General features: G+C 41.2%; 1 long non-coding RNA gene and 1 other non-coding gene across 2 annotated transcripts; both read left to right on the top strand.

Annotated features, from left to right (window-relative positions):
- Positions 1–14,313: 14,313 nt before the first annotated feature.
- Positions 14,314–14,385, top strand: Trnaa-cgc. Its single transcript has one exon. It is a non-coding gene; the product is annotated as a tRNA-Ala (tRNA).
- A 456-nt stretch (positions 14,386–14,841) lies between these two features.
- LOC121436979 lies at positions 14,842–18,114 on the top strand. Its single transcript, XR_005972896.1, has 4 exons — positions 14,842–14,899; positions 17,088–17,125; positions 17,698–17,804; positions 18,055–18,114. It is a non-coding gene; the product is annotated as an uncharacterized LOC121436979 (long non-coding RNA).
- Positions 18,115–23,238: the final 5,124 nt, after the last annotated feature.

Raw genomic sequence — 23,238 nt, 5'->3', positions numbered from 1 at the left:
GAGCCACCACCAGAAACAGCCATGCTGAAACTAATTCCTAGACTGTATCTGTCCCATAAAATCGATTCAATGAATCCTTGAATGGATTAAATAATAAATGGGTGGTCAGAGGAATGAATGAACCATTCACGTTATGAGCTTTACCTAGTCTCTAATCTCAGCTTTTCCACTTACCAACAGTGTGACCTTGAGAAACCTCCCCTTAGCCTCAATTTGTTGTATGTCTCACAGGGCTGATTTAAGAATTTTAATGAGATAATCTGTGTAAAGTGTTCAGCACAGTTCTTGGCATATAGGAAGAATAAGTGACATGTAAGATGATAATTACAAAGCTCTTTGTAAAAGTGCATACTTGAAAATATAAAAGATGGGTTCCTCAGCTATATCCTGACTGGGGTGACTGAACATGTCCTGCAAATCTTATACTTACTTTACAACTGAATAAAATCTCTCTCTCAACCCGCCCCCCCCCCGTATATGTGTATACATACATACATACACACACATACATATATATCTCAGTTTGATTATTCATCTAACTATTGATGAACATCTAATCTAGTTTGATTCCATTTAACTTTTGTGAGTATAGTCACGGTGAACATGGATGTGCAAGTTCAGTGGAAAGCCCCAAAAGTGAATGGGTCACCCTGGGTACCCTACCAGCATAAGCAAAAAGGGGAACTCACCGAGAGGAAGTCATTGATCCAGTCTGGCAGAGAAGGTGCACAGGAAGGGTGTTTTCCAGCACGTGGGCCTGGGCCCTGTGCCTGCTGGAAAAACAGAACCTTTTGATAGGAAACTTCCATCTGTTAAGAAAAATCTTAAAACGATCCTCTCCACCCACGCAAAATAACTCCAATTAGACCAGATCACACCAAACCCAAGATGCTCACGTTTAATGACTGCAATGTTCTTGAGAGTTCCAGTGAGCCGAATTAAAGAATCCAACTTAAACAGGTCAGATACATCCCCCTCAATTCCCTCGTCCTTATTTTTTTTCCCTTAATTTAACTTTGTTCTTTGTTCTGACAATACCTTAAACAGGATAAGAGATACCAGATATTTCCATGCCATAGACACCGGCCAGAAGCAAACAGACCAACTATGCCAGGATGTGGCCAGCACATAGCTTTCTCAGATTCCTGCACACAGCCTTCTCAGGTTCCCTGCCCCCCAAGGATAATGCCCACAAATCAGCAGGAAGCAGTTTTGAGAATTCGCCACCCCAATTCCTTCTAACTGTGGTGTCTAATCTGCTGCTTTTTAATATAAGAAAGACCTTGGGAATATTTTTTTGTCTCTTTAAGAGTCAAGCCACGCCCACTCCCTCCCCCATCCATGGAGGCAATCTGATCTTCAGCTTCCTGCTTGAGTGCATTCTCTTTTCCATCTTTCTCTCAGAGAGACAGCTTTGCTTCTGCCTCACTCCCCACTTCTCGGCTCCCCCTTCTCTCTCTCTCTCTCTCTCTCTCTCTCTCTCTCTCTCTCTCTCTCTCTCTCTCTCTCCCCTTCACCCTTTCCCCTACACAACCCCCTAAATAAACATTCAACCTCACTCTGCATGTCGTGTCTATCCATGTTTCTGTCTTCTGCCTGCCCGCCATGTGTCTCTCTGAATGGGACCAGCCATTGCTCAGGTACAAGAGTCCTGCTCTGCCTGGGGTCCACTGGCTGCTGACACATGGCCCGCCACCACCTCTCTGAGACCAGCAGCTGTCTCTGCCTGGGAGGAGGGTGGGGAGACAAAGAGAGACCATGCAAAACCTGGGACCATATGTTAACTGGCTTGTGAGAGTGGTTCTGACCCTTCCTGGAGAGGGGTCAGGACTTGGCAGGCTTCCCCAAGGTGGAGTCTGAACCAAGGCAACTCCCAGGGGGAAGGGGCTTAGGATGGATGCCAGGGACGGGGATGCTGCTTCCAATTTTCCCAGACTCATTGGAAATAGGGGTGTTAGAGGGCTGGGGTTTCACTTATGAACAATTATTCCACAAAAGACATCTGTAATTTGTTCATCAATGAGGAAGTTTAAAAACAAAGGGAATGCCTGTTCCTGATTACTGATTAACTCCGTACCTATTAACACTTAACTATCAGGTACAGACAAGAGCCCATCAGCAATTGTCATACATCTCTAGAAACACATAGGCTTACAAAAAAAAAAAAACAAAAAAACAAAAAAAAAACCCACTAAAACCAAGATCGTTGGGCAATGTCGACGTTTATTCTTCAAAGGTTTTCCTAATTTTATGTTTTTTTTTTTCTCCAACTCCTTTTCTTGTTGGGTGGCTAGGGAAAGAAAAATAGAAAAAAAATCCTTAAAAGGGATTTTCCTCTTTCTTTTATTTTTTCTTTCTTTTTTTGATTTTCTTAAAATTAAGTTAGGTTTCTTCTACAAGATAGATTTACTAAGTCACAGAAGGTGCTAAACATGCAAAAGCCTTAATCACTTATCCTCATAGTGGAGATATGTATGTGTTAGAACACCTGAAGACTTTACAATAATCCATATATTCTTACATATAAAGTTTATATTTAAGAAATAGATTTAAAATATTGTTAAAATATTGTTAGTGTCCACAGAGTGTTCTACGAATGAGGAGTAAGTAAGAATGGCATTCAGTTTTATCCTTATAGAACGAGGAAGTTTCATGTTTTCAGATGATTTTTTGAATTCTTGAGTTTTCATTTAAAGCTGACAAGATGAAAATACCACTCAGCTTTTAAAAGTTCAGTTTATGTTTTTCCAGGAGGTTGTTATTCTGAAGAGCAAACTGATTCTTTGAAGCTGGGAAGCCGGGATACACACAAACTCTAAACTTAGTCTTCCACCTTATTTTATAGCTATTTCTAGAAGACTTAAACTACAGGTTGCACAGTTTTTATGTGTGAAAGCATAGATTCAAACTATTGCATCCTGAAAAATGTGTAATACTCACATTAACATAAAACCTTGGCAAAATCGAGATTGATATAGTGCCACATCCAATATTCTAGAATTAGCTTTAATGTAATTTTAGTAATTTTGTGAGAAGAAATGAATCTAGATACTATTATTACTATAACCTAGCATACAAACCATGTACATTATCTAAATAAAAGACAACTATTTGATATTTTAACTGCTGCATTAATTATCATAATTCTCTTACTACTACTTAGGTTTATTAACTGACTATGCTAACTTTCACCACTGTTCCTCTCAACTAGAAACCTCCGTGACTTACTTTCCTTCGATGGAAACATATTTTGTTCTGCGGTAGTAATTTTTTTCAGTTTTGATCTCTCAAACTTTTCAATTTCCGATATGTCAAGTTTTGTCAGCCATTTTGAGTGAAAGAAGAACAACAAAAAATGTTACCTGCTAGAACTATGATCAGATTAGGAATAACAATTAAAACTTCATACAAATTCAAAATATCAATGAATACATTGTATGTTGGTTTTCAACAAGGAAACAGCCGGTCTTAGAAAGTCCTGTTTTCGTAGGGTACTCTGATTGCAAAGATTTAGTCCTTTTCTGGTGGCAGCAAATGACAGCAGATGAAGATGCTCCAGAAACTAAGATACTCTAGAAACCCAGGGGAAAATAAAAGCCTGACTTTTAAAATCCCAGCAAAGGTAAAATGAGACGATGAGCATCTTCACTTTCCAGTCAGCTACTTTTAGGGGATTTGGGAATGATGGTGAGCATCACACGCTAAAAGAGAGGCACACAACACTGTACTAATTTCTATTGAATGTCCAAAGTCAGTGTATTAGAACACTGCAATAAGACAGGGAAGGGTTTAACCTAGTCATTGCCAATTACATGTCTCAAAGTACCTTCTTGTAACCTTGGAGAGTGTATAAAAGAAAAAAGAAAAGTCACTATTTATGATCAAGACTCAAAAGCTTTAGTAGAATGAGGAATACCAAATACAGCTGAGTCCTAGTTCCAAAGATAAGAAGGCAGAGCTCTTCAGCTGGCTTTATCTTAACAGGGCTAGGACACAATCTACTGACCAGGGTAGACTACAGAGCCCTCTACCCCACCCCAGCCCCAGCTTCCATGTCTCAAATCCTTTCAGTCATGGGTATCCTAAGGCCTCCTTTGCCAGGTGAACATCGCAGATCTCAAAGCTGGGGTAATTGTCCCCATCCACAGTGAGGACAGACCTTCACATACATCAATCATCAATCAAGAAAATGTAGGTTGGGTGTAGTGCTGCATGCTTTTAAGCCTAGCACTTGGGAGGCAAAAACAAGTGGATCTGAGTTCAAAGTCAGTCGTGTCTATATAGGGAGTTCTAGGCCCAACAGGACTACAAAGTGAGACAGTGTCTCAAAAAAAAAATGAATAAATAGTCAGATAGACCTCACCTTTGAAATGTATGTATAGAATTGCAGTGCTTGGTAAGCAGAGACAGGAGGGACAGGAGCTTAACATGGTCATTGTAGTCTACATAGTGAGTTCAAGAACAGCCTGGGATACATGAGACTGTCTCGAATAAGAAGACAGACCCACTGAAGCAGATTAGTGGTTACTATAGCATCTAGAAATCGAAATACAGGAGTGACTGCTGAAAGATAAGGAGTTATGTTTGTTCTTCATTTTCTCTTTAAGATGTGGGAAATGTTCTGGACTTTGATAACTCTGACAGTTGTATAATATTTTGAATATAATGATGCCCTGCTCCTGTATGGAAGAGATCCATTCATAGGGGTATGTGTGTGCCCGCTCGACTGGCCGGTCTAATCTCCAAAATATATAAAGGACTCAATAAACTAGACATTAAAATTCTAATTAATCCAATTAAAAATGGGGTACTGAACTGAGCAGAGAATTCTCAACAGAAGAAGTTCAAATGGCCAAAAGACACTTAAGGTCATGTTCAACTTCCTTAGCAATCAGGGAAATTCAAATCAAAACAACTTTGAGATACCATGTTACACCTGTCAGAATGACTAATATCAAAAACACCAAAGATAGCCCATGCTGGTGAGGATGTGAAGTAAGGCAAACACTGATCCATTTCTGGAGGGAATGCAAACTTATGTAACCACTTTGGAAATCAGTGTGGCAGTTTCTCGGGATATTGGGAATCACCCTACCTCAGGATCCAGCAATACCACTCTTAGGAATATACCCAAGAGATGCCCAATCATACTACAAAAGTATTTGTTCAACTATATTCATAGCAGCATTATTTGTAATAGCCAGAACCTGGAAACAACCTAGATGCCCCTCAATGGAAGAATGGATGAAGAAAGTATGGAATATATACACATTAGAGTGCTACTCAGCGGTAAAAAACAAAGACATCTTGAATTTTGCATGCAAATGGATGGAAATAGAAAACACTATCCTGAGTGAGATAACCCAGATTCAAAAAGATGAATATGCTATGTAGTCACTCAGTAGTGGACTCTAGCCATAAACCAAAGACATTGAGTCTAGAGTTCACAAGTCCAGAGAAGCCAAATAACAAGGTGAACCCAAAGAAATATATATAGAGAGATTCTCCTGGAAATTGAATGCAAACAAGATTGCCATGTTAGGAACATGGGGGTAAATGTAAGGGTGGGGGATGGATGGGGGAAGGGGAGAAGGGGAGAGAGAAGAAAGAAGGTAAAACTGGGGAGAGTTTGGGGGAGTGGGGAGGTGAAGATGGAGGAAGGGCTGATATAGGAGCAGGGAAGAAGATATCTACATTAAGGGGCCCATTTTAGGGTTGGCAAGAGACTTGCCTCTAGAGATGATCCAAGGTGTCCACGAGATGTCCCCAGCTAGGTCCTTGGGCAGCAGAGGAGAGAGTGCCTGAACTGGCCTTGCCCCACTATCACACTAACGATTATCTCGAGTATCACCATAGAATCTTCATTAGACGAAGGATGGAGATGGAGACAGAGACCCTCATCAGAGCAACGGACTGAGCTCCCAAGGTCTAGTTGAAGAACAGAAGGAGGGAAAAGATGAGCAAGGAAGCCAGGATTGTGAGGGGTTGGTCCAGCCACTGAGACAGTGTGCCTGATCTAATGGGAGCTCACCAAAGCCAGATGGACCAGACCTGAATGAGCCTGTGATCAAATCAGACTCTCTGAATGTGGCTGACAATGGGGGCTGACTGAGAAAAAGCACTGGGACCTATTTCTACTGCATGTGATAGCTTTTTGGTACTCTCGGCTAATTGGATGCACACCTTCCTAGGCCTGGATGGAAAGGGGAGGGCCTTGGACTTCCCACAGGTCAGGGTACCCTGCCCTCTCTTAAGGAGGGAGGGGAGGGAGGAAGGTGTGGGGGAGGCGGGAGGGGAATGGGAGGTGCGGAAGAAGTGTAATTTTAGAATGGAAATTTAAATTAAAAATAAAACACAAAAAAATAACAAAAGAAATTTCTTAATTGGGAGCTGGAGAGAGTACTCGTTGGTTAAGTGTCCTTGCCATTCAGACACAAAAGATACTGGAATCCTTGTAAGAAGTTGATTGTGGCCATGCAGGTTCCTGTAACCCCTGGACTGTTGAATCTGAAGAGAGTGGAGACCCCAAAATCTCTGGGGCCTGCAGATGGCCAGCCTAGCTCCAGGTTCAGTGAAAGATGCTGTCTCAGCGGAATCAGGTGTAGAGTGATAGATCAGAGCACCCAGCCTCCTCTTCCGGTCTCTGTGCATGAAGGGTACACCACATGTATGCACACAACACACACACGTGTATTCACAGAACACACATACAAACACGTGTATTCACAGAACACACAACACACACACGTGTATTCACAGAGCACACATACAAACACGTGTATTCACAGAATACACATACACACACGTGTATGCACAGAACACACACATACAGACACGTGTATGCCCAGAACACACATACAAACACGTGTATGCACAGAGCACACACATACAGACACGTGTATGCCCAGAACACACATACAAACACGTTTATTCACAGAACACACAACACACACACGTGTATTCACAGAGCACACATACACACGTGTATGCACAGAACACACAATACACACACGTGTATTCACAGAACACACATACACATGTGTATGCACAGAACACACACATACAGACACGTGTATGCCCAGAACACACACACATATACACCCTCGTGTACAGACATAAAGAGGGAGAGGGAAACCGAGAATTTACCTGGACACTAATATTTTGCCTTTTTAAAGTTTTTTTTTTTTTCCTTAGGGTTTCTCTGTGTAGCTTTGGAGCCTGTCCTGAAACCTGCTCTGTGGTCCAGGCTGGCCTCGAACTCACAGAGATCCGACTACCTCTGCCTCCCAAGTGCTGGGATTAAATGCGTGTGCCGCCACCACCACTCCAGTTAAAAAAAAAAAAATTGAGCCAGTATTTCACTATGTCACTTTGTCAGTACTGAAACTCATCACATAGAAGCTGGCCTCTAATTTCCACAAATCCACTTACCTATTTCCTAAGTCCTGGGATTAATATAAACCACCATACCTGGCTGGGTTTTGTTTGATTGTTTTCGTTTTTAAGACAGTATCATGAAGTTCAGACTAGTCTCAAAATTACAATCCTCTGCCCTCACTCTGTGTGTCCTCATGCCATAACTCAAGAATGTTACCACAAAATTGCCTCATTTTATTTATACTGCTTTGGTCTGCTGATACTAATTTCTATTGTTGATGAGAACTGTTGATTATATTCTCTGACAAGTGATACATTGGGATTCACCTGCCTCTGTCCCCTGCAACACTGTGGTTATCGACATATACCAGATCTGACTTTTAATTGGGTGCTGGGTAATAAAATCTAGGTCCTCATTCTTAGGCAACAAGCCCTTTAGCCAAGGAACCCTCTCCTCAACTCAATATTAAAACATGTTATTTTATTTTTTAAGGTTTTGTTCTATGTGTAATTCTCTCTCTCTCTCTCTCTCTCTCTCTCTCTCTCTCTCTCTCTCTCTCTCTCTCTCTCTGTGTGTGTGTGTGTGTGTGTGTGTGTGTGTGGTGTATGAGTGTAACTCCTACTAAAGTCCAGAAATTGGCATCAGATCCTTGCAGCTAGAGTTACAAGTGGTTGGAAGCTATGGGTTTTGGTCGTTGAGAATCAAATTTGTGTCCTCTACAAGAGAAGATGAGCTTTTAACCACTAAGCAAATTCTTCACCCCAAACCCTGTGTTTCTTAAGTCGCTATGATAACAAGGTTTGCAAAGCCTGAAATATTCGGGTTAGAGTAAAACTGTAACACTAATCTATGCTCCAAAAAAATCAATAAAATCTACCCAATACTGTTCCTTATATATTAAGAAATAATACAACTGAATAAATTAAACCGTGGATATGTGTGTGTTCTGTGCATACATGTGTGTGTATGTGTGTGTTCTGAGCATACACGTGTATGTGTGTGTTCTGTGAATACACGTGTGTATTGTGTGTTCTGTGCATACATGTGTGTGTATTTTGTGTTCTGTGAATACACATGTATAAGTGTGTTCTGTGCAAACACGTGTATTTGTATGTTCTGTGCATACATGAGTGTATGTGTTCTGTGCATACACGTGTGTGTGTTCTATGCATACATGTGTGCATACATGTGGTGCACCCTTCATGCACAGAGACCGGAAAAGGAGGCTGGGTGCTCTGATCTATCACTCTACACCTGATTCCGCTGAGACAGTGGCAATCTTTCTGCCTCATCCTCCCATAGGCTGATATTACAAACATGAGCCACCACACTTGGTTTAAGGTCAGGGACCATCTTAAATGCAGAATGCCTAGCATACCCAGTCTTTAATGGGGGGTTCAATAAATTCTAGCAAGAAAAATTAACAGAATAATAGTTATAAGAAATCCTTGATATGATATTCAATGTTAACAACTTGGGCCTTTGGTGTTATATATAGTCAGTCATCACAATGTTTCTTAAATTGTTAGCATAATTACTACCATTTTAGAAGTAAGAACACGGAGATTCAGAGAGGTTGAGTAACTTGCTCACAGTCACACTGCTGTGAAGTGGAAGGGCTGAGATTCAAATTCATGAAATCTGGCTTTAAAACCTGCCCTTTTAAACTTGCTACTATAACTAGAGCAATGCAAAACTAAAATTATACCTCCACTGCTTCAGGTCTCAGTTACTGTGTTCATCATATGTGAATAACAATGCTACATGCTTGCACAGCATTATGAGACATAGTAGCTAGCATGTAAGAAAGTATCTGTCACATAGTGGGCATTAATGTCATCTGCCTTTCCTTTCACACCAATCAGAACAGGGAGGAATGAGGGGACGTGGAATGAAGGCATAGTGGTAGTGGAGCTAAACACCAAAGTTTCAGGGTCAGATACTTCTGTTCCAGAAACTAGCCATGAACAGTCTGCAGATAGGTGGTCAGCATCGGGAAGACTTGAGTCATGGCCTCAGCCACCACATTCCTGAGTCTAAGGTCGGGAAGGTCCATAGGCAATGACCAGGACTCTTGAGTCAAATCAGAGTTTCCAACCCTCTATTCAATTTCTATATCGCTTGGAGCTGATCGTCTGACTCTGGATACAATTTCTATAGCTGAGGGGGTGGGTGCCTTGCCTGGTGTCCAGGAGCTTTCTTTAGCTGACTACATATGGCTCCCGGTCTCAGAGATAGACTTCAGCTCCTTTCAAGGAAGGATTTCCCAATAGAAGGGAAGGAGTCTGAATCTGATGGGGAGCTCTCCATTTTTTTTTTAAAGTGTGTTCAGGTACTGTTAAACACAGGCAGAGGCCCACTGCCCCGGCAACCTCCTAAATCCACCGCAGCTATTTATTCAGGATCCATTGGCTGAGGCAGAGTGGAGGGCAGTGGAAAGCACGGAGTATTGTCCTAGTCTCCAGAAAGGGCAGGAAAGGTTTGGAAGGGAAAGCCTCACTACAGGCCTAAGTCTGCATGGTACCAAGAGGAGGTATGTCTCCCATGTTCTGGAAATGATGCAGACTTGAATGTTGACGTCAGAGACCTAGTTACAGACAATTGAGAAGGGGATTAGCAGCACATTGCTCTGTTGAGGTTAGGTAGAGGAGAAAGAACACCAAGAGAAAGGTGCCACTCCTGCCACAGAAAACTCGGTGGAGAAGGGGCATTTAATCCAAGCAGATCTATAACAAGTGCGGCCAAGAGGAGTTGGTAACATGTAAGACAGCACCTAGCATACAACAGGCACTTAGTAAGAATAAAGACTTAGCAGGGACTCCCCTCCCCAGTCTATGGAGCGCAAATGGAGGGCCTCACAAAAGAACCATGAGGCTGAGTACAGGAGCAGATACAACATGGCCCATATCTAGCGTGAGCAGACAGATCCGGGTAGAAGAATAACCTACTCATAAACAAAACCATAGCCTGCTGAAAAGGGCACTGAGAGCCAAGATTAGAAGGCAGAGTCCCAGTATACAGATGGGCAAACTGAGTTCAGCTAATGGAAAAGGACTGGCCCTGGAAATCTCTGCGCATGAAGCTAGAGGAAAATGTAGGCCTGGCTACAATGGAGCTAAAATCAAGAGTGAATACACTCAAAATATGCAACAACAACCCAGATAACCTCTTAGTCCCAAAGGGTTCCCAGGCTGTTTGGTGTGGTAAATTGACTCTAGCTGGAAGCCTGACTCTTCCCACTGTCTCCCTCTCCACACCCCCTTCTCTCTCTTTCTCCCTCCCTTCCCCCTACTACTCTTTCCCTCCTTTGCTATCTTCCCAGAACCCTGCCCTGCTAAAGGGAGGAAAGCATCAAAAGTAAATGCCTTATTACAAAGCAGCCTCTGTTCATTGCCTTGGCTGTTGTTAGAGGGGCAGGGAAAGGTTCTGCCTCTGTGCATGCTTGCATGGGCTGAGGAGGGTACCGATGAGGCAAAGTTTGGGACTCAGCTACATATATCTGTCTTCTCTTTGTCTCTTCACATACAGCATGAAACCTAGAAATTAGAAGTGCACAGTGAGATGCACCATGTTCACCAGCACTGTCAGATAAATAGCAACCGTATTTTCAGGTATGATATATTCCACATGTTGCATGAGATATAGATATATATTTATATGCACTTTATCATTTGGCACAGAAACTTAAATAAGTTTCCTCTAATTTGAAGTCCTACAATGATCTTCTCTTTTTAAAACTTTTCTCCACCCCCCTTATTGAAAACAGATTCTTTTCAATTTCACTATAATCTGAATACAATTTCTCCTGACTCCCTTTCTCTACTCCTCCCAGCTCCACCCAGTCTCTTTCATCCAGGTCCACTTCCTTTCTGTCTCTCATTTTAAAAAAACAGGCTTCTAAGATATAACAACAAACCACAACAAAATAAAATATAATAAAACAAAAATAAAGAATAATGTTTATTATTGTATCTTGCATTCTATTTTCTCCACGTGCTAAGTGCTGAGATTGTAAGCATGAACCACCAGTCTTGGCTAAGAGGATTTGGGGGGTGGGTTCTATTGTTTTTTAAATTGATCAATTTGTTTTTTAAATTTCATTTTACATTCCAACCACAGTTCTCCCTCCCACCTCTGCTCACACTCCCCATGCCTCCCCACAGCAGCCCACACCTTCTCTACTTCTCCCGAGGGGTAAGGACACATTAATTTGGGGCAGTACCAAGTCCCTCTTTCCTGCATTAAGGATAGCATCACATCTCAACACAGAGAATGGGCACCAACAAACAAGGCTGAGCACCAAGGATAGATCCTGATCCCACTGCTGGGGGCCCCCTCAGATAGTCCAAACTTCACAACTATCTCTCCACATACAGAAGGCCCATCTGAGTCCATCAATTACTGGAGAAGCCTCTATAATGATAGTTGGGGTAGTCACCAATCTGATAATAGGGGAAGGCCGGTTCAGGAACCCTTTCCACTACTGCTAGGAATCTTAGCTGGGATCATCCTTGTGGATTCTTGGGAATTTCCCTAGCACCAGGTTTCTCCCTAAAACCATAGTGACTCTCTCTATCAAGTTCCCTCTTACATTGCTTTCCCACTTCATTCTCTATGACCATCCTGTTCCCTCATGTTCTCCTTCCCCATTGCCTCTCCTTCACCACGGCCTCACCCCCAGTTTACCCAGGGGATTTCATCTAATTCCCCTTCCCAGGGCGATCCATGCATCCCTCCTTGGGGCTTCCTTGTTACCTAGCTTCTCTGGAGCTCTGGATGGCAGCCTGGTTACCCTTTGCTTTACATCTAATATACACTTAGAAGTGAGTGCATACTATGTTTGTCTTTCTGAGTCTGGGTTACCTCACTCAGAAATTTTTTTCTCGTTCCATCATTTAACCTGCAAATATCATGATGTCTTTTTTTTCTGAAATAAGAATAATACTCTATTATAGAAGTGTACAGCATTTTCTTTATCCATTATTATATTGTGAGACATCTAGGTTGTTTCTAATTTTGGGCTATTGGGAATAGAGTGGAAATGAACATTGAATAGCTAGTGACCTTCTGGGAGGTTGAAGTGTCCTTGGGGTATATGCCCCAAGTGCTATATGTGGAATATGAGGTAGTTTGAGTCCCATCTGGAGTACAAGTATTGAAGAGATCAGGATACAAGGAACCTATCTAAACACAATAAAAACAATTTACAGCAAGCCAACAGCCAGCATCAAATTACACGGAGAGAAACTCAAAGTGATTCCACTAAAATTAGGAAGAATACAAGGATGTCCACTCCCTCCGTATCTTTTCAATATAGTATTAGTTGACCTAGCTAGAGCAATAAGACAACAAAAGGAGATCAAGGGATACAAATTGGAAAGGAAGAAAAGTCAAACTTTCATTATTTGCAGATGATATGATAGTACATATAAGTGACCACAAAAACTCTACCAGAGAACTCCTACAGCAGATAAACACCTTCAGTAATGTGGCAGGATACAAGATCAACACAAAACAATCAGTAGCCCTCCTATATAGAAATGATAAAATAAAGAGAAAGAACTCAGAGAAACATCCCTTTTTGCAAGAGCCACAAATATAAATTATCTTGGGGTAGCTATAACTAAACAACTGAAACACCTATATGACAAGAACTTTAAGTCTCTAAAGAAAGAAACTGAAGAAGATATCAGAAAATGGAAAGATCTCCCACGCTCATGGATGCTCTTGCATAGGTAGGACCAACATAATATAAATGGCAATCTTACCAAAAACATTCTAGAGATTCAAAGAAATGCCCATCAAAATCCAAACACAATTTCTCACAGACTAATAGAACAATATTCAACTTCATGTGAAAAAAAAATTACAATAGTTAAAACAATCCTGTACAATAAAGGAACTTCCAGAGGCATCACCATCCCTGAATTAAAACTTCACCATAGCGCTGTAGTGATAAAAACAGTTTGGTATTGGCATAAAAGCAGACACATGGACCAATGAATTAAATTAAAGCCCCAGGTATTAATTCCTCTGGGCAATGTGCCTTGCCTTCTCTGAGGAGTAGATGAAGGTTGGGGGGACGGGTAAGAAGAGGGAATGGGCTGAGGAGAGGGAATAGAAACTTGGATGGTATGTAAATGAAAAAAATAGATTGTTTTCTTTTTAAAAATACTCACTTTTCTAACTCATCTGAACATACATGAAATATTTATTTAATGATTTTGTATATTGAGACATATACTAGGTGATGTATGAAAAGAGGACATATTTCAGAAAACCTCTCATTTTTGAAACTTACAAAGCATGCGGTGAGATACATAAACATGCAGAAAGTGACAGCACCTTAGGGTTTTGTGAACCAATAGCTACCGCACATTTAGTTATTGCCGTAAATGGAGTGATGGACAGTATTGGCAACGTTAAGAAAAAAAATGAGCGGCCTGACCAAGATTATAAAAACAGCCTTTCAAGCCCGGAAACTAAGGCGTCTTTTAAAAGAGAAAGGAGGTATGCTAGAGAGGGTTTCAGGAAGCTACCCATACTCTCAAATATGACCGCATATCAGCAACATATTATTATTAATTCCCTATGATACTGGCATGTTGAACCACCTGCAGGTAAAGTTGAAGTAAAATTGATGGGACTGAGTAATTCAAAGTATCATTCATTGTTAGCTTACCATGCTTCAAAGAATATAAGGTTTGTTCTTATAATTGTTGTTGTTATTATTTTTATTGTTATTATTTTTCCTTTGATTGAAAATAGATTGTTTTCTCATGCAACAAATGTCCCAAGAATCCTATCAAAGCACTAAACTCAACCTGGAATCCAGTATGCTCAAAGGACCTGATGCAGACCCTTTGCAGAGACTCTGAACGTTGGCGCGGTTCCTCTGACTTCACAAGGGCTTTGATGAAGCTGTTACCAGGTGTGGGGATGTAGCTCAGAGGTAGAGCACATGTTTCGCATATATGAGGCCCCGAGTTTGAGCCCCGGCATCTCCAAAACAATACTTTTAACCTTTGATTTTCTTTTTTCAGGATGTTTCTGTACAAGGTGTCCCAAAATTTAAAGTCCCGTGATGAGGTTATATATGCATAGCTAATTATTGGATAAAATTGCTCATTTGTCACCGTGACAGCAATGTTCATCTTTGTGACGACATTTCCATAGATACCACCATGGTCTGGTGAGTACAATGTGGTCGGGCTTTTAGGGATATGCTTTGTTCACAGAGCGGAAAAAAAAAGAAAAGCTCTGCATTCGTAGTGGGGACAGTTTCTCTAATGGGTATGCTTTCTTGGGTGAAAACAAGGGTGAAGAGTTCTTCCTTTGAGAGGAAGTAAGGGAGGGCTGGGCGGAGCCATTCCTGGTTACTAAGGGGGAGGCAGCATTGCGGTTGTCATAGAAACCGGGGTCATTATGGCGACTCTTTTCAAATGGCGACCGGACGATGTCCTGGAAAGGAGCATTCAGTTCCTGGTGTTTGGACTGAGTTGAGCTTATGGATTCCCGGAGGTGAGCACCAGAATCTTTCTGAGGGTTGGGAGGCAGATGCAGGGATTCCAGACCCAAGTAGGACCACTCCTACCTTGGGGTTTGCAGCCTGTGTTTCTCCGGAAGGAGAGAGACTTGGGACCATTCTGCCTCCTCCTGTGCTGTTATGTACAGGGCTGTGCTGGAGCCATTGTCCAGGAGGGGAGTTGTCGGAGAGTGAGCAGGAGGGAGATGAGGCCAAATGAGCACTCTGTGATCCCGACTTCCCACTCTGTGCGTGAGATTGCTCGCTGACATTTGAGGTTTTCCGTATGTTTCATAGAAATGTTAGAAATGTTTTATCAGATATATGTATTTCTAACTTTTCTCCTAGCCTCAGACTTATCATCTCAATTCTCATCCATGTCTTTGGAAGAGCGGGAGATTTTAAATTGTAAGATCCCACCTTCTCTAGTTCTTCAATTACGGTTTTTATTCGGTGTCTTGTCTGCGAAATCTTTGCCTGGCACTCAGTGACAGGGATTTTCTTCTTGTGTTCTGTTTGACATTTATAGGCTGATTTTTATATTTTTACATCTGTAATTTATTTTGAATGGTCTTCACATATGATACGATGTAGGTCCTAGTTTATATTTGTGGGTATGGATATACACTTGCCTCAGTATTGCTTCCTGAAAGGCCATCTTTATGCATCAAATTGCCTTGTTTATTTGTGAAACATCAGTTCTCCAATTATCCAATCATGGTACATATGCCAGTAATCCCAGTGCCTGGGAGGCTGCAGCAGGAGTATGGTCAGTTCTTCTCAGCACACACTACACGCACTACACACAAGCTTGATGCCAGCATCAGGTACAGGAAAAATGTTGACTCGATATAGGCAGTGGTCTGTAAATGTGTGGATGTGAGCGTGGAATGTTGGTTTTGGACTTTTTCTTGCCAACTTTGATTCAATAGCATGCTGGTCCAATTACTGTAGGTTCAAACAGAGGTCTCCTATCAGGCAATGCTGTTCTCTAACATTTGTCTGTTTCTAAGGTTTACACAAGCTATATATTTAGTCTACAATGTTTAGAGTTATCCACTCAATTTTTAAAAAGAATAAGTGCTATTTTGTTGTTAGTGCATCCAATCTGTAGCTCAGTTTTGAATCAACAGACATCTTACAAATAATGAATTGTTTGAGCTGCGAACATAGTTGTCCTTCATTAAGACAGGTTGTCTCCAATTCAGCAATGTTTGGAAATCTCTCGGCCTATCAGCACTATGGATCTATCTGTCAGGATAATGCACAAATATTTGTACTTTTTGATTCATCTATAACTGGTATTAGTTTTTAAACAAATTTATACATATTGTTTTTTCTGTGAACAAATTATTAAATCTTCTGTAAACTGTCAGGAAACAAGTGTCAATGAAACTTACAAAGGATATTTTTTGTTGAAAGCATGGATTATCCCATGATGAAAACGTTATTTGATGTGTAATGCAGTTTGTCGTTAAATTCTTATCGGCATTTACAGGTTATTATTGACAGTCTGAAACAAATGAGAGAAATGTCCCAGAGACAAATCCATGGCCATCGTCACAGGAATCTCATTCAGACCACATAATTTAGTAGCTCTCACCATCCTGTGTGTGGTCAGAGATGAGTCTGTTGTAACGTGATTGTACCCCTTGAGCTCTCAGTAAATAACAGGAAGCTAGGAGAGTGAGAATGAGAGGTGTCTGTGTGTGTGTGTACAGGAATTCCTTGGCAGAGGCTGGTCTGCAAAGCCTGGTTGATTGACTCTTAGACCTGCAGTGATATGGAGATGGTGGAAGTCGCAGTCCCAATGCCTAATTACAGTTTCCTTTGTGTTCTCTTGAGCCCATGAGTAGCCACTCCTTGGGCCCCCTGTGTTGGACTTACCTAACACCTTGTCACTAACAGATGACGTTGGACCTGACATTTAAAATATCAGAATATGTCTCCTTAACAAAGCTCTAAGCTTCTGCGAGTCAAAGTACTGTGTGTCATCACATAGCAGCTAGTAGCTGAGGTTTCTCTGCTTTACCATAATAGTCTACTTAATATTATCTCCAATGCACTGAAGGAGAGTCTATAGTTTCTTCATTCTGTTATTATAAAAACTTCATGAAACTGTTTCCACATTGTAACATGCAATTTGTACTAACATAAACCTGTCTCAATCATGTTTATTCACAGATATTTGATTCCAGAATGAACTCACTTCTTCCTTCGAGGTGAGAGCTGTGTGTTTACATTGAATATTGTTAGTGTGTATTGTGTATATACTCATGCTTGTGCAAATATGTCCCTGGATATATATTGTGAAAGTTAGTTAATCACTTACTGCTGTGATAGGTTATGTGTTATAATTCTCCTGGTCCTCTTCAATGATGACCTGGTGTGTAGTACACTGCTTACTTATCTCCATATTTCTTTACTCATGTGCTGACTTATATCAGTATGGCTCAACACCCATTTTCCTAAACTGTTTTCATCTATTGCCGTTCTCTATTTCCATGCTCCATTTGTCCCAGTATTGGCTAGAGGAATCCATTTAAGATGGCATCAATGAATACCGCAAATTCACCTTAAGCTTAGGAGCTCACAGCCCTGCTTCAGGGAAAGTTTGCCCCAAATTAACAGCTCTGCTCTGGTAGGGGAGGGTTACCCTAGCCAGGTTGTTACAGCTCTGCTTAGATCCTCAGAAGAGTAACAACTCTGCTCTGCTAAGAGAAACTTTTCCAGTTCTGCTCCCCTCTCCTCCAGTTGACCCCAGTTGAAGTCATTGCTTCTCTGTTCTTCTTAGGCAAAGAAGGTCTTACCCAAGCCTCATTCAAGAGATTCACTGGGAGGGAAGAGTCCAGGAGGTGGCTGACCCTGCAAGAGTGTGAAAGGCAGCTCCCAACTGAACAGGTACACTGTGGTTTCATGTTCAGTGATTAGCTTGTTTTCCTGCTCTGGGATTGGTTCCTTTTATGTTGAGAGATTGGTTAGTTTGTTTCGCTGAATTGGTAAGTGGAAGAGTGTGTTTCTGTGGCTTTGGTTTCAGGGGCAAAGTGTGTTTATTTCACTGGCCTTTTTAAAACGTTGGGCTCTGGTTTCAGGGCCAGTGAATTGATTCTAGTCTCAGGGTCAGTGTATGTTTCTTTTGCTCTGGTTTCAGGATCAGGGTGTGCTGCTTTGGACAGAAAGGGGTGTTGTTTCCCCTAGAAACAGATATGCAGTCCATTGTGGGCCAGCAAGTGAGTGCTGAGAACCCAGCCCAGGTCTTCTGTAAGAACAGCAAGTCCTGTTAACCATGGGGCAATCTCTGAAGTCCAAGTCACCAAATATAAAACGTAATTTGTATTTTTCCACTTTTCCCCATAATGACAATAGACATCTTCTTATACTCAGGTAGGTATAAGTTTCATTATTATTTACCAATCCATAAAGTTTCTTTATGTTACTTAGGTTCTCATACCCAACCACTGCCCAACCCTGTCTGCAGAAAAATACAACAATCTGATATTATAGACAAATTTATATATGCTGGAATGTATTAGGATAGAACCAGAGTTTAGAGACATCTGGCCTTCATTCATCTTGAATATATGTTTAAATTTATCTCTTTTGTTTCCCATGATAATTGTTCATTCTTAATATTAAATAGTGTAGCATTGTATAGCTACACGGCAAGTTTTATAATTTAGTTTATTTCATGTGTATATATGCTTGCCTACATATAGGTATGAAGAACGCATGCATGCCTGTTGCCCATGGAAGCCAAGAGAGGATATTGAATCCCTTGGCACTGGAGTTAACAGTTGAAAACTGCCATGCTGGTTTTGGGAAATGAGTCTTTGCCTGTTGCCTGTTGCTGAGGTTGTTTTCAATTTCAGTGTCTTGTATATAAAGCTGTTGTGAACTGAAATAAATAAGTCTTTAAAAGAAAATATGTCCTCTTTCTCCAGGTTATATATTTGGGTTGTGATGGCCAGATGACAATTAACATATGAAGAAACAGAAAAAGATTTTTCCAAGTTATCATCCTGTTTTCCATGGCCACCAGCAGTGGGTATTTGAGAGTCATCCTCCACAAACTTGCCAGGTCTTTGTATGACAAGTCTTTATTTCTGAGTATTTTATGGGGTTGTCTAGAGTCCCCTCAGAGTCACCTGTTGATGGAGGAAGGTCATTGGCTAATAAAGGAACTGCCTTGGCCCATTTTATTGGTTAGAAGATAGGTGGGAGGAGTAAACAGAACAGAACGCTGGGAGGAAGAGGAAGTGAGCTCAGACTCCACAGCTCTCCTCTCGGGGGCAGAAGCCTCAGAGAGACGCCATGCCCCGCTCCTGGGCAGACACACGAGATTAAGCTCCGACCTAGAATCTACCCGGTAAGACCGGTGCTCACAGATTATTAGAGATGGGTTGATCGGGATAACAGAATTAGCCAGTAAGGGCTAGGACTAAAGGGCCAAGCAGTGTTTAAATGAATACAGTTTCCGTGTAATTATTTTGGGTAAAGCTAGCCGTGGGGGCGGCCGGGTGACGGGGACGCAGCCCCGCCGCCCTTATTACTACAACCTGTCTCTCTTCCCTAAGTGTTAAGGATGTTGCTGCTGTATGTTTCTCTGAGTGGAGCATCTACTCACCCTTCTGGTCAAGTTTTATTTCCTGAATTGTCTATTTTCTTAGTGTCTCCTTTAGAAGCTTTCTGTATTCTGGATACAAGAAGACTGTCATCTGATATACAATTTCCCACATTCATTTTCCCAGGTAAGAAAAATATGTTTCTATCATATATTTGGAAGAATAGATATTTTCTCACTTTATGGAATTCGTAACACTCCAGTTCTTCATTTAATGAAAGGGGGTTTGCCATATCTAAGAAGTTTGTTTGTAATTCATGAACCTGAACATCCAATTGTATTCTGCTACAAGATTCATGTTTAGGTTGTAATTTGGACTTCTTTTAGGTTTATTTTCCCTATTTACTGAGGGTCTGCCTGTATGTCTGTGTGTGCCAAATACACGTTTGAGTGCAGATGCCCACTGAGACCAGAAGAGACTGTCAGTTCCCCTGGATCTGGAGTTACAGACATCTGTCACCCACCATATGGGTGCTGGAAACTGAAGTCAGGTCCTCTGCAATAGCAAAAGGCACTCTTAACTTTTGAGATGTCTCTCTAGTCCTGTGTAGATCATTTGTTCATTCTCGATTGACTTTTGTATCCTGCGATATACGATTGTCTATATTTATATTTGTGCATGGGGAGGTCTGCTTGTCCCAAAATAAGACAGAAAGACAGGGCATTGAAGGGGATATGAGAGGGAACACACAGCCCCTCACCCTGTAATCGTTTTTACATTTTTCTGACATTCAAGAAACCTCAAGCCAACTGATAGAGCCAAAATTACCTGCAGATATGATGCAACTATTCCTAAAGACATCCCAAATAATGTTTAAAAATAACAACAAATAAACTAGAGTCTGAAGATAGGGTTCATTCTTTAATATCACTGGATGTCTTCCAGAGGATCCAGGGTTGATACCCAACACCTACCCGATGGTTCACAACTGTCTGTAACTCCAGTTCCGAGAGATCTCATAAAGTCTGGCACCCTCTGTGGGCATTATTAGGTACTCACGTGGTGCACAGACTTCCCTGTGGAAAAGCATTCAAAAGCAGAAAATAAAAAACGCAGTTATGCTTACTTAGGGGCAGAATACTTGTAGCCTTGAGATGGATGATGATAGCACTCTATTCTCTCACCTAAGTCACATAATCACCTTACAATTTAATTTACTGAAAGAAACTTTAAAAGGAATAAGCACATTCAAAAGCATTGCTTTTTATTTTCATTTTTTACTTTTTAATAACCTATTGAATATTTTTTTCCTAATGGAAAAATAGAACCCATTTAAAGAGTAAAAATATTCTTATAGTTAATTTAAAAACCTGAATATAGGCTTTAATGTAATTTAATCTTGAAATTTTCTGAATTACATTCTTTCAGCAATGTAACTTGAGAGCCATAAAAATCCTCCCATTTCTCCCTCTCCCACTGTACCTCCCTCCCTGCCCACCTCACATACCCTTTGCAATGACACCTAATCTCAAGTCTCTCTCCAATCCACTCTCAGGCCATCATGCAGGAGCCATCCTAATTCTGTGTGAGCTTCTATCCACAGGATTAATAAGCTCACAACCTTTGCTTCATCCTGGCTGTTTCTGAAATTCTTTACTGCATCCTAGATTCATCTTTACCAGGGTCAAGGTCATCAAAGGGACAGGGTTATCCTCAGGCTGCTGGTCACTGTGCTGGGCTGTACCTCCCTACCACTTATGGGGAGTCCCAGAAAAACTCGGTGAAGCACAAATGTCTGCTTCACTTAAGTGTCTTTGAGTCTTTGCTAAAGGTGTCCCCTCACACATGTGTGACTCTTCTGTCCCCTTCATATTCTTTTCTGTCTTATTGTCTTTTCCAATCAGGCACGCTGTCTACATTTCTCTAGGTTTATAAGGAGTTTGGAAGTCAGGTGTTCATCCTCCAAGTTTGTCCCTTTATAAGGTTGTTTCAAGCTGGGGTTCTCCATATTCACTGTGAATTTCAGGATAAGCCCATTAGTTTATGAAAAGTCTGTTAGAGTTCTGTTGGTATTGCACTGGATCTATAGGACTGTATGAGGAGAACAGACACCTGTATCTTCCATTGCATGAAGATGATTGTAGCGTGAGTTCTAATTGGTCTTAATAATAAAATCTGGAGTCAGATATTAAGTAGTTGGAGCTATAAGATCAGAACAGCAGAGCAGCCAGACACTAGTTCTTTCCTCGACAAAATCCTCAGACCAAATGGAGCATCCTGTCTCTACAAGACCTCAGACTGACTGCCTGGATCTCCTATCTCCTCCCACCTTATATTCCTCTCTTTTCCCAGCCACATTCCTTTCATTCTCCATCTCCCTCGTGCTGGGATTAAAGGTGTGTGACACCAAAGCACTTTGATGAAAGATGTGAGTCACCACTGCCTGACTCTGTTTCTCTTTTAGACTGGATCAATCTAATGTAGCCCAGGATGGCCTTGAACTCACAGAGTTCTGTTTCTTAAGTGTTGGGAAAGGTGAGTTCCAACACTGCCTGTCTTCTGTGGCTAACTAGTGGCTATCTGCACACACTGATTCTCAGGCAAGCTTTATTGTCATGGAAGAAACAAAATATCGCCACAGTCGATGAATCTATACATCTTTACTCTCAGCAATGAGTTGTCCCATTCAGTGTCTAGGCACTACAGAGAAGTGGGCAGAGTTTTCCTAATTATTTCATATTTCCTGATGCTATCTCCAGTGACAGGGATTTTAAATTACAGCTTCCACACATTCATTTCACTGTGGTCAGCTGTCTGTGTTAAATTTAGACAGAGTTATTGATGAATCTTTTAGGTTAAAATATTTAATTACATTCTCTATGATGAAAATGTCTTTGATGCTAACATATATTTGCTGTGTTTAAAATTCAGTACTTTTAAGTTGCAAGTGAATTAGGAGAACAGAAACAAATGTCCAACACCCAGTTTGGGGGAAAATTTCTAAGGCAGCCACAGGTCAAAGGTTTGCCCCAATGGCATCTTTGGAATCATAGAGATAGTCCTTTACCTCCCAGCTAGCTCCATCAGGGAGGTGCTGAGATCACGGTGGAGAGAAAGAAGGGGATACATGTGAAGAGTTAGGTATGTATGTGTAACTCCAGAAAGGTTTGTATTATGAAGAATACTTAGGTAATTATTTTCAAAATATCTAATATTATTTTCCCCAACACAAAAAGGAAAAGGTTAGTACTCGTGTGTTTTCCCTCTTGTTTTCCCATCCAGTCATGCAGATTTTAGCAGTGTTGCTGTGGACTTGTACAGAGGGGGTGTTTTATGTATGGTTCTTTCCATGTTTATTATAACCATGACGCCTGCTAAGTGTTGCTCTGATGCCTACTTCCCTGTGCAGTTGCTAGTATACAAGAATTGCTTGTCTTTGAGTAATGTTTCTCTTTTATCTTTTGTTTATTAATGGATTTACTCATGCGTTTGTGTCTACTCAGAAACACCCATTTCTTAAAGGAGTACTCCTTTGTCATCATTATATACTGTGATGCTTAAATTATCCCATAACATGCCCGTGGGAGTACATTCAAGTGGACCTGCTCTTCATTTGTTATCTGTCTAGAATTCTGGATTATCTGACCACCCCTGGGAAGAAAGCCAAAAGCAAATGCCTCTTGTCAGTGATACTTTGTGTCCTCTGCCTATCAATGTCAGGTCTCTTCTATGAGAAGAACAGCAGGACTGCAGAGAGAACACGCAGAATGTTG

This window comes from Microtus oregoni, unplaced genomic scaffold (assembly GCF_018167655.1).
Source record: "Microtus oregoni isolate MIOR12 unplaced genomic scaffold, Mior012 000050F_014, whole genome shotgun sequence".
Taxonomy (NCBI): Eukaryota; Metazoa; Chordata; class Mammalia; order Rodentia; family Cricetidae; genus Microtus; species Microtus oregoni.
This window is presented reverse-complemented; position numbering and strand designations above follow the sequence as displayed.